The sequence below is a fragment of the Arachis ipaensis genome, chromosome B5, assembly GCF_059453495.1.
Source record: "Arachis ipaensis isolate K30076 ecotype BB chromosome B5, ASM5945349v1, whole genome shotgun sequence".
NCBI lineage: Eukaryota > Viridiplantae > Streptophyta > Magnoliopsida > Fabales > Fabaceae > Arachis > Arachis ipaensis.
This window is the reverse complement of record NC_142440.1, coordinates 146,629,256-146,647,469: the sequence shown is the minus strand read 5'-3', so window position 1 is coordinate 146,647,469 and position 18,214 is coordinate 146,629,256. Positions and strand designations below refer to the sequence as shown.

At 36.7% G+C, this 18,214-nt stretch overlaps 1 non-coding gene across 1 annotated transcript; it reads right to left on the bottom strand.

Moving 5' to 3' along the window:
- Positions 1-9,607: 9,607 nt before the first annotated feature.
- Positions 9,608-9,715, bottom strand: LOC148566133 (small nucleolar RNA R71). Its single transcript, XR_015884047.1, has one exon. It is a non-coding gene; the product is annotated as a small nucleolar RNA R71 (small nucleolar RNA).
- Positions 9,716-18,214: the final 8,499 nt, after the last annotated feature.

The window sequence follows — 18,214 nt, the reverse complement described above, 5'->3', positions numbered from 1 at the left end:
GATCATTTTTCATAAACACAGATCTTTTCACAACTCATTCATATGTACAAAATCAATTACGAGGAGTCATGTGCCAGATTGCTCCTGAATCAAGAATCTAGGCATCGGTGAATTGTTTGCTGCCTTTAGAACTAATGATTGTTTCGACATACATGATTTCTCCATCATCAGAGGTACTCGCAACACATCCTTGAGAACTTGATCATTCTGGATCCTTCTCTATACTCTTGTTATTCCGATAATCTTTTTTGAAGTGTGATTTCTTGCCACAATTATAGTATTTGAATTGTTTATTTACTTGTGACTTCTGTCTACTTTGACTCCCACTGAAACCACGCTCCATTGATCTCTCTCTCGTCATCAATAGCGCATCTGCTTGCTTTGAATTCTCTAATCTATCTTTTCTTATTCTTATGCTTGGATTTTTCTTCAACAATCGCAGTAGCCATATCATCAAAGGAAAGATAGTATGTCAAAGCATTATTGATTAAGTTAATGATGACCCGATCATATAAATCTGGTAGACTTTGAAGTAGAAGTTCTGTACATTTGTTTTCTGCTATGTTGTAATCCATCGATGAGAGTTGAGAAAATAACGTATTTAGATTGTTAGTGTGTGATCTGTTGTCGATGTAGATTCACTCATTCTAAGATATAAAGTTTTCTCTTTAAGAATATCTTGTTGTGAAGTGACTTGACTTCATATAATTTGGTGAGAGCATCTCAAATTTCCTTTGCTGTCATTTTCTCTGCTACACTTAATAAGACTGAATCACCTAATGCCAAGTGTAAGTTTGCAATGGCATTGCCATCTATCTCCTTCTATTTTTCATTTGTAACCCAGTGGATCTACTTTAATTGCTGCCACGCAGTTGTCTTTTCTCAAAATTGCTTTTATTTTCAATTTTCAACAGAAAAAATTACTCCCACTGAATTTTGGAATCTCATACTTTGCTGCCACTATTTTAGAAGGTAACTTGCAACGGAAGAACAAATTATAAATCAACAACTTTTGGCCCTGATACCACTGTTAGGTACCAGATAAATGACGCAGCAAAATATAGAGATAAAAAATTAGAAATTTGTATAAAATAGCTTTCTTTGAGAATTATAACTTATCTCTATCATAAGGAGATTACAATAACACTATCTCTTGATAAAAAGAGAATACACATCTCTCTAAATATAAGAGAAAATATCTAAAAAAAATTCTTATATTTTTCTTTCTAGATGACTTCTCTCTTGTTTTATGTTTTTGTTATCTAACAAAATTACCTATTTATATTAAAATTTTTCTAACCGTAACCATACAACAACAAAAGGTGGATAATGCGTATTACTTTCCATCATGAATCAACATTAATGCTATTCATACACTAAAATCAGTCACTAATATATTTGTGTATAAATACATGTGTGGTTTAATTTATTTTCAAAGTGTATTTATATTCCAACATGTATTTTATACTAGTGGCTGACTTTGATGGCTGATTTTAGTGTACACATAGTATAACTTAATATTCAATGGCTTATAAGTAGGAGAATTTTTCTCCTTTTATTTTGTTTGACTTTTGTTTCCTTTTTTCCATAAAAAAATTAGCTTTACTATTTTTTTTTTACATAAAGTTGACACCTTATTAGGAAGAACATTGATCGTAGAAAAATTACACTTGAATAATGATAATATTAGAGAGACAATAGCTAAAGTTATTTTATTTAATATGATATATATCCATAATTTCATACATATAATATCTACAATTATATATTTATTATATCTAAAATTATTCTAGCGATATTGCTACATGTACAAGCAGTTTTGATAACCAAGATCAACCAACTTGGGTTAAATCCAGTAACAACCACTCACACAACGTATGCATAAAACACATTTTTTTTTCGCGTTTTCTTTTTCTTCGCGTATTTTTTTCCTCTTCTTTTTTCTATTGCTGTTATTATTGCTGTGTTTTTTATTTTTTTCTCCTCCTCCTAATATTATTATAGAACATTTTTTATTTCTTCTTTTTCTTTGTTTAATTTTTTTAATTTTTTATTTTTATTCTTCTTAGAGGGTGAAACAAGAAAAATTATGAGATAGTAAAACAAGAGGAGGAGTAGGACGAGGATGTTGAGGATGAAGATGAGTTATTTGGAAAAACATTAAATAAAAAAGTAGCATCGAAATTTTTTAACTGTCACTACAAGAAAAACAGTGAGTACCATCGAATTTACCGTCGAAAAAACCAACAAAATGTTTATCGTCAGAATTTTTTCGTCCGGCGGTAATTACCGTCAGATTCTGCGACGGATTACTTTCTTAAAAACTCATTTGGTTACGGGCGAATTTTTTTGACAATAATGTTGGCACCACAATATATTGTTTCCTAGACTATTATCGTCGGATTATTTCCTCGGTAAATCCGACGGTAATGTCAATTGTTTTTTAAAAAATTGTGAAATAAATAGTCAATTTATTTTTTTATTTAAATTTATTTTTCACACAACTAATGGTCAATTTATAAATAATAAAAACCTATTATTTATAATAAATTATCAAATATTCAAATAAATTAAAATTTAAGTAAAGTAAATAAACACAATGAAATAATAAAATAAAATATTAATCACTAAAGATCCAGGTAGTCCTCGTCGTTGTCGTCGTCATTCCCGTGTCTCTGATGAGGCGATGTAGAAGGCGGTAATGTCTATGAGCCACCAGCAGTTGTGCTGCCACTAGTAGGGATGATGCCAGCAGCGCGCATCTGAGCCTGGTACACATCCATCTGAGCCTCCATCTGCTAAAGTTGCTCCAGCTACTCCCTCCACTCCAGCCTGAGGTCATCTGTGTCCGTCACACGTGTGAGGATCTTCTGATACCTCTTCCAATAATCGTTCAGCTCTTGAGCCTACTAGTGAACGCTGTGAGTGAGCTCCTGCACCTACAGCCTAAAATCCACGTCTTTTTCGAGCTCGACGGCTCGTTTGGTGGCAGAGGTGGACGATGGTCTCAACGTGTAGGTGCAGCGACTGCTGGCGAAGAACGACCCCAGGCCAGTATGTATAGGCAGTTCTTGTATGGGACTGAGGCAGTATCGCGCCAAACTGCATCGGGATCGATGACTGAAGCAGCAGAAGTATCAGCAACATCCTCACCATTTTACTGAGATTGCTGAGTCGTGGCCTCTAGTCTCTGTGTGTAGCACTCCTGTATAACACATGTTATTGTGATTAGTATGACATCTATACAGTTAATCTCTAATTTTACATCAGAAGATCAAATGTATGTTTACTCACATAATGATCCTAAGACTGCTGATAAGCAAATCTCGCTTTGTTCTCCTTCAATGTGTGGGTGTACTTGAACGTCTCCGTCAATGTCGCCCCGCGATCCAACGACTTCGACTACACATGTTACATTGAAACAATATGATTAGGATGCTTAGTAATGATATGTAAAAGAATATAACTAATTTAATAATAAAATTAAAGACACTACATACCAGCCTGATCTTAGTCTGCATGAAGGTCGTTGAGCTACTGGTATACTTGGACAACTTGGCCGATGCTCTGTTAGCTCTGTTGGTGAGACGTCGATACCTGAACCCCTCATCGGTCTCCCAGTGAACTAACAGAGTCATCTTTATTTTCGGTCAGAGCTAGGTTGTCAGGTGGTCCCCCCCTTACGAACATCCTTCAGTATCTACTACAATCGTCGACCAATTCTATGGTCATATATCTTTCTGATGGTAAGATTGTGCTCAGCGTCTCATATAAAGTGTAGATGTACGAAGAAACTTTAGAATTAGTTAATCAAAATAGAAGATATAAACTAGTTAAAAAAGTTTGAAACGATCACTCTGGTTTCAGCGGGGATCTTATTGTAGCTGGGCTAGGGATGGTCGTACATCAGTTTGATGACGTTAGTCATCTCCTAAGCACATGCGTTGTTGTTTGGTATAAATCATAATATATAGAGATTTTTATAGAAATTTCGGCAGAGTTTTATCTATAATTAGAATACGCCACAAACTCTTTTAATCAATAATTAACTTAAACAGCACCAAATCTCAACAATCAATGAACAACAGAAAATAATCAAGAATCAACATCCATAAATTCACTAAATTCACTAGACTAGAATCAATATTCAGACACTTTCAGCAATTCAATAATCAGGAAACATAAAACACTTTCAGCCATTCAAACCTACAGCCCTAAATTCACTAAACTAGAATTAATAATCAGACACTTTCAATAATTCAATAATCAGGAAACATGAAATATTTTTAGCCATTCAAACCTACAGTCCTAAATCCACTAAACTAGAATCAATAATCAGACGCTTTTAGCAATTCAATAATTAGGAAACATAACACACTTTTAGCCATTCAAACCTATAACCCTAAATTCACTAAACTAGAATCAATAATCAGGAAATAAAAAGACTTAAAGCGATACTTACCCCGTGCCGCCATCAGGCCAAATCGTAAACCTTAGAATGAGAGGTGGTGGAGGGACATTAGCTACCTCACTTCTATGAGAGGACTCTGGGGCTGAGGCTTCCGCCACTGAGCGGTTGGAGGTGGCATCATCACTGTAGATGGAGGGACGTAGTTGGGGTTAGGGACCATAATGAATGGTTAGTCCACTAAACCCACATCCTACGACGTCACGGGGGTAGTCGGAGTAGAGGAAGAAGATCCAGAATTTTTGGGGGTACCGGAAAAAACCCTCCCTCCACCACGACCACGACTACGATCACGACCAGCAGCCTAGTCCACAACACCTCTAACCATTGTCATGTCTACAAAGAGCAAAACTAATCGTAACACAGTGAACCAACATAACTCACACAATTTTAAACAACTCCAGCAACAATTTTAGCAATTCATTTCAATAATTGAAACAATTTTCAAAGTTCAAATTCAACTCATTTAGTGCGCCAAAGATGATTTCAAAATATTTGCGAGTTAAAAATAAAAAAACAATCAACAAGAAGCTCAATAATGTACATAACACATATACTCAAAATAATATTTCTTCCTAAAATGTCACATATTCAAAAATAAGAAAAATTTTATTGGATAATTGGAATAATGTCAATTTTTTCTTTACATTATGAATTCATAAAAAACCAATTCAATAATCAACAAAATCTCAGCATATTCATAATCAGCAAAATCACTGCATATTCGTATTCATAAACAAATTCATAAACCAATTCAATATTTCAACTACTGCCATATTCTAATTAACATCATAAACCAATCAACAATAAAATTAACAGCAATAACATCAATGAATCAACTGCTTAAAATTAATATAGCATATAAAATATTATAATAACTGAAAAAAATTAAAATGGTTACCTACTGTTGTAGAGGCAGAATTGATTCCAGAAGATGGATGACGCACGACAGCATGGAGGCAGTACAACCACGAAGGCACGGACGACGAAAAGCAACAAGCACCCACAGAGATGGAGGAGAAGCGGAGGGAGTGATGAGCGGATAATTTATACGCTTTTTGGCATTGTTTTTAGTAGGATCTAGTTACTTTTAGGAATGTTTGTATTAGTTTTTATGTTAAATTCACATTTCTAGACTTTACTATGAGTTTGTGTGTTTTTCTATGATTTTAGATATTTTCTGGCTGAAATTGAGGGACTTGAGCAAAAATCAGATTCAGAGGTTGAAGAAGGACTGCTGATGCTGTTGGATTCTGACCTCCCTGCACTCAAAGTGGATTTTCTAGAGCTACAGAACTCCAAATGACGCGCTTCCAATAGTGTTGGAAAGTAGACATCCAGGGCTTTCCAGCAATATATAATAGTCCATACTTTGCCCGAGTTTAGATAACAAAAAAGGGCATTGAACGCCAGTTCTATGCTGTAGTCTGGAGTTAAACGCTAGAAACACGTCACGAACCAGAGTTGAACGCCAAAAACACGTTACAACTTGGCGTTCAACTCCAAAAGAAGCCTCTGCACGTGTAAACTTCAAGCTCAGCCCAAGCACACACCAAGTGGCCCCCGGAAGTGGATTTATGCATCAATTACTTACTTCTGTAAACCCTAGTAGCTAGTTTAGTATAAATAGGACTTTTTACTATTATATTATCATCTTATGATTTTTAGTTCAACTTTGGATCATATTGATCATGTTTAGGGGCTGGCCATTCGGCCATGCCTGGACCTTCATCACTTATGTATTTTCAACGGTAGAGTTTCTGCACTCCATAGATTAAGGTGTGGAGCTCTGCTGTTCCTCATGATTTAATGCAAAGTACTACTATTTTATATTCAATTCAACTTATTCCGCTTCTAAGATATCCATTCGCACCCAAGAACATGATGAATGTGATGATTATGTGACGCTCATCATCATTCTCACTTATGAACGCGTGCCTGACAAACACTTCCGTTCTACATGCAAACAAGCTAGAATGAGTATCTCTTAGATATCTAATACAGAGGACTGAGTCCGAGATATTAGAATCTTCATGGTATAAGTTAGAACCAATGGATGGCCATTCCTGAGATCCGGAAAGTCTAAACCTTGTCTGTGGTATTCCGAGTAGGATATGGGAAGGGATGGCTGTGACGAACTTCAAACTCGCGAGTGCTGGGCGTAGTGACAGATGCAAAAGGAGGGTGAATCCTATTCCAGTATGATCGAGAACCTCCAGATGATTAGCCGTGCCGTGACAGAGTATTTGGACATTTTTCACAGAGAGGATGAGATGTAGCCATTGACAACGGTGATGCCCTATATAAAGCTTGCCATGGAAAGGAGTAAGAATGATTGGATGAAGACAGCAGGAAAGCAGAGGTTCAGAGGAACGAAAGCATCTCTATACGCTTATCTGAAATTCTCACCAATGATTTACATAAGTATTTCTATCTTTATTTTCTGTTTATTTATTATTCTTATTCGAAAACTCCATAACCTTTTGATATCCGCCTGACTAAGATTTACAAGATGACCATAGCTTGCTTCATACCAACAATCTCCGTGGGATCGACCCTTACTCACGTAAGGTTTTATTACTTGGACGACCCAGTGCACTTGCTGGTTAGTTGTATCAAAGTTGTGACAAATTATGAATTAAGATTAGAGCACCAAGTTTTTGGAGCCATCACCAGGGATCACAATTTCGTGCACCAAGTTTTTGGCGCCGTTGCCGGGGATTGTTCGAGTTTGGACAACTGACGGTTCATCCTGTTGCTCAGATTAGGTAATTTTCTTCTTATTTTGTTCTAAAAAAGTTTTCATAAATTTTTCAAAAATATTTCCTTCTTTTTCGTTTTTCCCATTTAATATTCAAAAAAAAAATTTTAGAATTTTTAAGAATGAATTCTAGTGTTTCATGATGATTTGTTGAATCCTGGCTGGCTGTAAAGCCATGTCTAAATTCCTTTAGACTGAGGATTCAACTAATCACTTCAATGCATGTAATAGCATACTAAAGCATTAGCTGGCTAGTGAGCCATGTCTAATTCCTAGACTGAAGCTTTAGACTAAAGAGTACAAGATTCCTGGAATTCATATTAAAAATTTTGAAATCCTTATTTTCTTTTTCAAATAATTTTCGAAAAATCCAAAAAATTTTAAAAGAAAATACAAAAAAAATCATAAAATCATAAAAAAATCAAAAATATTTTATGTTTCTTGTTTGAGTCTTGAGTCAATTTTTAAGTTTGGTGTCAATTGCATTTTTTCTAAAAATTCTTTATGCATTTTTTCGAAAATTCATGCATTCATAGTGTTCTTCATGATCTTCAAGTTGTTCTTGGCCAGTCTTCTTGTTTGATCTTCATATTTTCTTGTTTTGTGTCTTTTCTTGTTTTTCATATGCATTCTTGCATTCATAGTGTCTATACATGAAAATTTTTTAAGTTTGGTGTCTTGCATGTTTTCTTTGCATATAAAAATTTTCAAAAATATGTTCTTGATGTTCATCATGATCTTCAAAGTGTTCTTGGTGTTCATCTTGACATTCATAGCATTCTTGCATGCATTCATTGTTTTAATCCAAAATTTTCATGCATTGAGTCTTTTTCATGTTTTTCTCTTTCATCTTTAAAAATTCAAAAATAAAAAAATATCTTTCCCTTTTTCACTCATAAATTTCAAAAATTTGGATTGACTTTTTCAAAAAATTTTAAAATCTAGTTGTTTCTTATGAGTCAAATCAAATTTTCAATTTGAAAATCTTATCTTTTTCAAAATCTTTTTCAAAAATCATATCTTTTTTATTTTTCTTATTTATTTTCGAAAATTTTAAAAATATTTTTTTAAAAATCTTTTTCTTAATTTTACATCATATTTTCGAAAATATCATCAACAATTAATGTTTTGATTCAAAAATTTCAAGTTTGTTACTTACTTGTTAAGAAAGGTTCAAACTTTAAGTTCTAGAATCATATCTTGTGATTTCTTGTGAATCAAGTCATTAATTGTGATTTTAAAAATTAAATCTTTTTCAAAACTAATTTCAATCATATCTTTTCAAAAATATCTTTTTATCTTCTCTTTTTCAAATATCTTTTCTAACTTCTTATCTTCTTATCTTTTAAAAAAATTGATTTTCAAAAATTTTTTCAACTAACTAATTAACTTTTTGTTTGTTTCTTATCTCTTTTAAAACTACCTAACTAACTATCCCTCTCTAATTTTCGAAAATACCTCCCTCTTTTTCAAAAATTCTTTTTAATTAATTGATTGTTTTAAATTTTAAATTAATTTCCCCTTTAATTTTCGAAAATCATCAACTCCTTTTCAAAAGAAAATTATTTTTGAAAACTACTAACCTTTTTCAAAAACTATTTTCAAAATTTAACTTTAAATTTTTATTTTATTTTTCGAATTCTCTCACCTCCCTTCTTCTTCTATTTATTTATTCATTTACTAACACTTCTCTTCATCTCATATCTCTGCTCTCCTCACCCTTCTATTTGGATTCTCCTTTCTTTTCTCTTCTACTCTTCTTTTCTTCTACTCACAACAAGGGAACCTCTATACTGTGGTAAAAAGGATCCCTATTATTATTTTTCTGTTCCCTTCTCTTTCATATGAGCAGGAGCAAGGACAAGAACATTCTTGTTGAAGCAGACCCTGAACCTGAAAGGACTCTGAAGAGGAAACTAAGAGAAGCTAAAATACAACAATCCAGAGGCAACCTTACAGAAATTTTCGAACAGGAAGAGGAGATGGCAGCCGAAAATAATAATAATGCAAGGAGGATGCTTGGTGACTTTACTGCACCAAATTCCAATTTACATGGAAGAAGCATCTCCATCCCTGCCATTGGAGCAAACAACTTCGAGCTGAAACCTCAATTAGTTTCTCTGATGCAGCAGAACTGCAAGTTTCATGGACTTCCATCTGAAGATCCTTTTCAGTTCTTAACTGAATTCTTGCAGATCTGTGATACTGTTAAGACTAATGGAGTAGATCCTGAAGTCTACAGGCTCATGCTTTTCCCGTTTGCTGTAAGAGACAGAGCTAGAGTGTGGTTGGACTCTCAACCCAAAAATAGCCTGAACTCTTGGGATAAGCTGGTCACGGCTTTCTTAGCCAAGTTCTTTCCTCCTCAAAAGCTGAGTAAGCTTAGAGTGGATGTTCAAACCTTCAGACAGAAAGAAGGTGAATCCCTCTATGAAGCTTGGGAGAGATACAAGCAACTAACCAAAAAGTGTCCTTCTGACATGCTTTCAGAGTGGACCATTCTGGATATATTCTATGATGGTCTGTCTGAATTAGCTAAGATGTCATTGGATACTTCTGCAGGTGGATCCATTCACCTAAAGAAAACGCCTGCAGAAGCTCAAGAACTCATTGACATGGTTGCTAATAACCAGTTCATGTACACTTCTGAGAGGAATCCTGTGAGTAATGGGACGCCTCAGAAGAAGGGAGTTCTTGAAATTGATGCTTTGAATGCCATATTGGCCCAGAATAAAATATTGACTCAGCAAGTCAATATGATTTCTCAGAGTCTGAATGGAATGCAAGCTGCATCCAACAGTACTCAAGAGGCATCTTCTAAAGAAGAAGCTTATGATCCTGAAAACCCTGCAATAGCAGAGGTGAATTACATGGGTGAACCATATGGAAACACCTATAATCCCTCTTGGAGAAATCACCCAAATCTCTCATGGAATGATCAACAAAAGCCTCAACAAGGCTTTAATAATGGTGGAAGAAACAGGTTTAGCAATAGCAAGCCTTTTCCATCATCCACTCAACAACAGATAGAGAACTCTGAACAAAATACCTCTAATTTAGCAAACTTAGTCTCTGATCTATCTAAGGCTACTCTGAGTTTCATGAATGAAACAAGGTCCTCCATTAGAAATTTGGAGGCACAAGTGGGCCAGCTGAGTAAGAAGATCACTGAAACCCCTCCTAGTGCTCTCCCAAGCAATACAGAAGAAAATCCAAAAGGAGAGTGCAAGGCCATTGATATAACCATCATGGCCGAATCCAAGGAGGAAGGGGAGGACGTGAATTCCAAGGAGGAAGACCTCCTGGGACATTCAGTGATCAACAAGGAGTTTCCCTTTGAGGAACCAAAGGAATCTGAGGCTCATCTAGAGACCATAGAGATTCCATTAAACCTCCTTACGCCCTTCATGAGCTCTGATGAGTATTCTTCTTCTGAAGAGAATGAGGATGTTACTGAAGAGCAAGTTTCCAAGTTCCTTGGTGCAATCATGAAGCTGAATGCCAATTTATTTGGTAGTGAGACTTGGGGAGATGAACCTCCCCTGTTCACTAATGAACTAAATGCATTGGATCAACTGAGATTGCCTCAGAAGAAACAGGATCCTGGAAAGTTCCTAATACCTTGTACCATAGGTACCATGACCTTTGAGAAGGCTCTATGTGACCTGGGGTCAGGAATAAACCCCATGCCACTCTCTGTAATGGAGAAATTGGGAATCTTTGAGGTACAAGCTGCTAAAATCTCATTAGAGATGGCAGACAATTCCAGAAAACAGGCTTATGGACAAGTAGAGGACATATTGGTAAAGGTTGAAGGCCTTTACATCCCTGCTGATTTCATAATCCTAGATACTGGAAAGGATGAGGATGAATCCATCATCCTTGGAAGACCCTTCCTAGCCACAGCAAGAGCTGTGATTGATGTTGACAGAGGTGAACTAGTCCTTCAATTGAATGAGGACTCCCTTGTGTTTAAAACTCAAGGTCATCCTTCTGTAAACATGGAAAAGAGGCACAGTAAGCTTCTCTCAGTACAGAGTCAACTAAAGCCCCCACAGTCAAACTCTAAATTTGGTGTTGGGAGGCCTCAGCCAAACTCTAAGTTTGGTGTTGAACTCCCATATCCAAACTCTAAGTTTGGTGTTGGGAGTCTATAAAATTGACCTGATCACTTGTGTGGCTCCATAAGAGCCCACTGTCAAGCTATTGACATTAAAGAAGCGCTTGTTGGGAGGCAACCAAATTTTTATTTATCTAATTTTATTTTTATTTTATTGTTCTTTCATGTTTTATTAGGTTCATGATCATGTGGAGTCACAAAATAAATAGAAAAATCAAAAATAGAATAAAAAACAGCAGAAGAAAAATCACACCCTGGAGGAAGGGCTTACTGGCGTTTAAACGCCAGTAAGGAGCATCTGGCTGGCGTTCAACGCCAGAACAGAGCATGGATCTGGCGTTGAACGCCCAAAACAAGCAGCATCCTAGCGTTCAGACGCCAGGAATGCACTCTGAGGAAAGCTGGCGCTGAACGCCAGAAACATGCTGCATCTGGGCGCTGAATGCCCAGAACAAGCATCAATTCGGCGTTTAAACGCCAGAATTGCATGCAAAGGCATTTTACATGCCTACTTGGTGCAGGGATGCAATTCCTTGACACCTCAGGATCTGTGGACCCCACAGGATCATCTCAGCATCTGTGGATCCCACAGGATCCCCACCTACCTCCACTCATACTCTCCCCTCTTCTCATTCATCCTCTCTTCCCAATAAACACCCTTCACCAAAACTCTTCACCAATCACCTCAATCTCTCTCTTCCCTATTACCTATTCACCACTCACATCCACCCACTCTTCCCCATAAACCTACCTCATAAACCCCACCTACCTTCAAAATTCAAAATCACTTTCCCACCCCAACCCACCCTAAATGGCCGAACCTAACCCCTCTCCCTCCACTATATAAACCCCTCCATTCTTCTTCATTTTCACACAACACAACCCTCTCTTCCTCTTCTTGGTCGAAACACAACCTCTCTCCCTCTCCTCCATTTCTTCTTCTTCTTCATCTCTTCTTTCTTCTCTTGCTCGAGGGCGAGCAATATTCTAAGTTTTGTGTGGTAAAAGCATAAAGTTTTTTGTTTTTCCATTACCATTGATGGCACCTAAGACCGGAGAATCCTCTAGAAAAGGGAAAGGGAAGACAAAAGCTTCCACCTCTGAGTCATGGGAGATGGAAAGATTCATCTCCAAAGCCCATCAAGACCACTTCTATGATGTTGTGGCCAAGAAGAAGGTGATCCCCGAGGTCCCTTTCAAACTCAAGAAAAATGAGTATCCGAAGATCCGACATGAGATCCATAGAAGAGGTTGGAAAGTTCTAACAAACCCCATCCAACAAGTCGGAATTCTAATGGTTCAAGAGTTCTATGCTAATGCATGGATCACTAGGAACCATGATCAAAGTAAGAACCCGAACCCAAAGAATTATCTCACCATGGTTCGGGGGAAATACTTAGATTTTAGTCCGGAAAATGTGAGGTTGGCATTCAACTTGCCAATGATGGAAGAGAACGCACGCCCCTACACAAGGAAAGTCAACTTTAATCAAAGGTTGGACCAAGTCCTCATGGACATATGTGTGGAAGGAGCTCAATGGAAGATTGACTCAAAAGGCAAACCGGTTCAACTGAGAAGAATGGACCTTAAGCCTGTAGCTAGAGGATGGTTGGAGTTCATTCAACGCTCAATCATTCCCACTAGAAACCGGTCTGAAGTTACTATAGACCGGGCCATCATGATCCATAGCATCATGATTAGAGAAGAGGTGGAGGTTCATGAGATTATACCTCAAGAACTCTACAAGGTGGCTGACAAGTCCTCCACTATGGCAAGGTTAGCTTTTCCTCACCTCATTTGCCATCTATGCAATTCAGCTGGGATTGACATAGAGGGAGATATCCTCATTGATGAGGACAAGCCCATCACTAAGAAAAGGATGGAGCAAACAAGAGAGCCTATTCATGGATCTCAAGAGACGCATGAAGAAGTTCATCACCAAGAAATCCCTGAGATGCCTCAAGGGATGCACTCTCCTCCATGGAATTTTTGGGAGCAAATCAACACCTCCCTAGGAGAATTAAGTTCCAACATGGGACAATTAAGGGTGGAACATCAAGAGCACTCCATCATCCTCTATGAAATTAGAGAAGATCAAAGAGCTATGAGGGAGGAGCAACAAAGACAAAGAAGAGACATAGAAGAGCTCAAGGACATCATTGGTTCCTCAAGAAGAAAACGCCACCATCACTAAGGTGGACTCATTCCTTGTTCTCAAATTTTCTGTTTTTCATTTTCTTTATGTTAAGTGCTTATCTATGTTAGTGTCTTATTACATGATCATTAGTATTTAGTAACTTTGTCTTAAAGTTATGAATGTCCTATGAATCCATCACCTCTCTTAAATGAAAAATGTTTTTAATTCAAAAGAACAAGAAGTACATGAGTTTCGAATTTATCCTTAAACTTAGTTTAATTGTATTGATGTGGTGATAATACTTTTTGTTTTCTGAATGAATGCTTGAACAGTGCATATGTCTTTTGAAGTTGTTGTTTATGAATGTTAAATATGTTGGCTCTTGAAAGAATGATGACAAGGAGACATGTTATTGGATAATCTGAAAAATCATAAAAATGATTCTTGAAGCAAGAAAAAGCAGTGAATACAAAGCTTGTAGAAAAAAAATGGCAAAAAAAATAGAAAAAGAAAAAGCAAGCAGAAAAAGTCAAAAGCTCTTAAAACCAAAAGGCAAGAGCAAAAATCCAATAACCCTTAAAACCAAAAGGCATGGGTAAATAAAAAAGATCCCAAGGCTTTGAGCATCAGTGGATAGGAGGGCCTAAAGGAATAAAATCCTGGCCTAAGTGGCTAAACCAAGCTGTCCCTAACCATGTGCATGTGGCGTGAAGGTGTCAAGTGAAAACTTGAGACTGAGCGGTTAAAGTCAAGGTCCAAAGCAAAAACAGAGTGTGATTAAGAACCCTGGACACTTCTAATTGGGGACTTTAGTAAAGTTGAGTCACAATCTGAAAAGGTTCATCCAATTATGAGTCTGTGGCATTTATGTATCCGGTGGTAATACTGGAAAATAAAGTGCTTAGGGCCACGGCCAAGACTCATAAAGTAGCTGTGTTCAAGAATCAACATACTGAACTAGGAGAATCAATAACACTATATGAACTCTGAGTTCCTATAGATGCCAATCATTCTGAACCTCAATGGATAAAGTGAGATGCCAAAACTATTCAAGAGGCAAAAAGCGACAAGTCCCGCTCATCTGATTGGGGCTATATTTCATTGATATTTTGGAATTTATAGTATATTCTCTTCTTTTTATCCTATTTGATTTTCAGTTTCTTGGGGACAAGCAACAATTTAAGTTTGGTGTTGTGATGAGCGGATAATTTATACGCTTTTTGGCATTGTTTTTAGTAGGATCTAGTTACTTTTAGGGATATTTTTATTAGTTTTTATGTTAAATTTACATTTCTGGACTTAACTATGAGTTTGTGTGTTTTTCTGTGATTTTAGGTATTTTCTGGCTGAAATTGAGGGACTTGAGCAAAAATCAGATTCAGAGGTTGAAGAAGGACTGCTGATGCTGTTGGATTCTGACCTCCCTGCACTCAAAGTGGATTTTCTAGAGCTACAGAACTTCAAATGGCGCACTTCCAATTGCGTTGGAAAGTAGACATCCAGAGCTTTTCAGAAATATATAATAGTCCATACTTTGCCCGAGTTTAGATGACGAAAAAGGGCGTTGAACGCCAGTTCTATGCTGCAGTCTGGAGTTAAACGCCAGAAACACGTCACGAACCAGAGTTGAACGCCAAAAACACGTTACAACTTGGCGTTCAACTCCAAAAGAAGCCTCTGCACGTGTAAACTTCAAGCTCAGCCCAAGCACACACCAAGTGGGCCCCGGAAGTGGATTTATGCATCAATTACTTACTTCTGTAAACCCTAGTAGCTAGTTTAGTATAAATAGGACTTTTTACTATTATATTATCATCTTATGATTTTTAGTTCAACTTTGGATCATATAGATCACGTTTGGGGGCTGGCCATTTGGCCATGCCTGGACCTTCATCACTTATGTATTTTCAACGGTAGAGTTTCTGCACTCCATAGATTAAGGTGTGGAGCTCTGCTGTTCCTCATGATTTAATGCAAAGTACTACTGTTTTATATTCAATTCAACTTATTCCACTTCTAAGATATCCATTCGCACCCAAGAACATGATGAATGTGATGATTATGTGACGCTCATCATCATTCTCACTTATGAACGCGTGCCTGACAAACACTTCCGTTCTACATGCAAACAAGCTAGAATGAGTATCTCTTAGATATCTAATACAGATGACTGAGTCCGAGATATTAGAATCTTCGTGGTATAAGTTAGAACCTATGGATGGCCATTCCTGAGATCCGGAAAGTCTAAACCTTGTCTGTGGTATTCCGAGTAGGATCTGGGAAGGGATGGCTGTGAGGAACTTCAAACTCGCGAGTGCTGGGCGTAGTGACAGACGCAAAAGGAGGGTGAATCCTATTCCAGTATGATCGAGAACCTCCAGATGATTAGCTGTGCCGTGACAGAGCATTTGGAACTTTTTCACAGAGAGGATGTGATGTAGCCATTGACAACGGTGATGCCCTATATAAAGCTTGCCCTGGAAAGGAGTAGGAATGATTGGATGAAGACAACAGGAAAGCAGAGGTTCAGAGGAACGAAAGCATCTCTATACGCTTATCTGAAATTCTCACCAATGATTTACATAAGTATTTCTATCTTTATTTTCTGTTTATTTATTATTATTATTCGAAAACTCCATAACCATTTGATATCCGCCTGACTGAGATTTACAAGATGACCATAGCTTGCTTCATACCAACAATCTCCGTGGGATCGACCCTTACTCACGTAAGGTTTTATTACTTGGACGACCCAGTACACTTGCTGGTTAGTTGTATCGAAGTTGTGACAAATTATGAATTAAGATTAGAGCACCAAGTTTTTGGAGCCATCACCAGGGATCACAATTTTGTGCACCAGGGAGGCACGTCGACACACGAGTAGGAAGCAAAGTCAAGCAGAGATGTGAGTAGGGAGAGAGGCGAAGCTGGGCAGTGGCGGTGGTGGGTCTGTGGTGTGGCGCGGTGAAGCGTGCGCATCATTTCGTTATTTTCTTATTACTTTAGATATGAAATTGTTGAGTTTTATTGAGATTTTAGTCTTTGAAATATATTTAGATGCTATTTTGAGTCATTCTATTGTTTTTATTATTTCAGGTGAAATTTTGATCAGTTTGACAGAGTCTGTGCAGAAAAAAGAGAAGACATTTGATTCTGTTGAGCTGGCACTAAACGCTGCTCCTAGCGTTTAGCGCCCAAGTACTTTGGATTACGTGCAGCCATTCTGTCAAGCTGGCGCTAAATGCGGACCTAGGCATTTAGCGCCAGGTACCTCGTAACATGTGCGAGATGTTTGCCTCATGGGGCGCTAAACGCCAGGTTTGACGTTTAGCGCTAGGAATTCAAAAACAAATAGGAGCTTACTGCCCACTCGGCGTTTAATGCCAATAACGCAGATCAACCTCATCCAAAGGAGTATCTTTAGTTAGATTAGCCTTTTAATTATTATATTTTATTTTGTTTTGGTTATTTTTATTTACAAACATAATCTTTTAGGTTTAGTAATTATTAGTTTATTTTATTTTTAAATCAAATTAGGTTAGATATAAAAGAAAAAAAAATTATCCCTTCGGGGGGCTCTTCTCTTCTACCTCATTCTAGTTTTCACACACTTTTGAACCCTACTTTTCTCTCTGAGTCATGAGCAACTAAACCTCCTTGATTAAGGTTAGAAGCTCTGTTTATTTTACGGATTGATACTATTGCCACTCTATTTTAATTAATGTATTGATTTAATTTCAAGGATTACTTTCGTTCTTCATCTTATGAATTTGAGTGTACTGGAAAATAACTCTTATTCTACATGAATTCTTGTTGATTCTTGGAAAAGTTATCTCACTTGAATACTAGCTTGAAAGTAAACTCCTCCTAAACCACTAATTGATTGGACTTAACTGGATACATGACATACAATCCTCTTATATTTGGGTAATTAGGGTTTTTGTGGCTAATAAACTAGAATTGAACCTAACCCTTTAATCTATATTAAGTGATCAAGGAATTGGCAGTTGATTAGGTTAGAGAAGACTAAATCACTAAGAAATTAAGGTTTAGTCAATTACAGTTTGCCATGAAATGAATCTTGCATGATTAAAATAGTTGGTAAGAAATATAAATCTAGAAAAATAAACATCTCTGAAACCTTAACTGTTCTCTTGCATATTTCTCACAACCCGTTTACTGTCTACTTTCTAAACTCTTGAATTATTGTTTAATGCTTTTGAACCTCCAAACACCATTTCCTGTTTGCCTGACTAAGTGAGTCATTCGACCATTGTTGCTTGGTCTATCAATCCTCATGGGATCAACCCTCACTCACCTGAGATATTACTTGGTACGACCCGGTGCACTTGTCGGTTAGTTTGTGGACATTGAAAATCTGCCACCAAGTTTTTGGCACCGTTACCGGGGATTGACTGTGATTGACAACTACCGGTTGTTTGATTGCTTAGATTAGACGTTCTTTGATTTAATTTTGTTTAATTTTCTTCATTAATTTTTCGAAAAATTTTGCTTTATTTTATTTAAAAATTTTCTTATATTTCAAAAATCAAGTTTGGTGTCCCTGTAGTTTCTTTATTTTATTCTTTTTATTTATTTTTCCTCATTACTTTCGAAATCTTGGTTTATTTTTTTATTAATTTTAGAATATTTTAGTGTTATTTATTTAGTTATTTTATTTTATTTCTTCTACACAGATTATCTCACTAGGAATTCTCTTCACTCTGA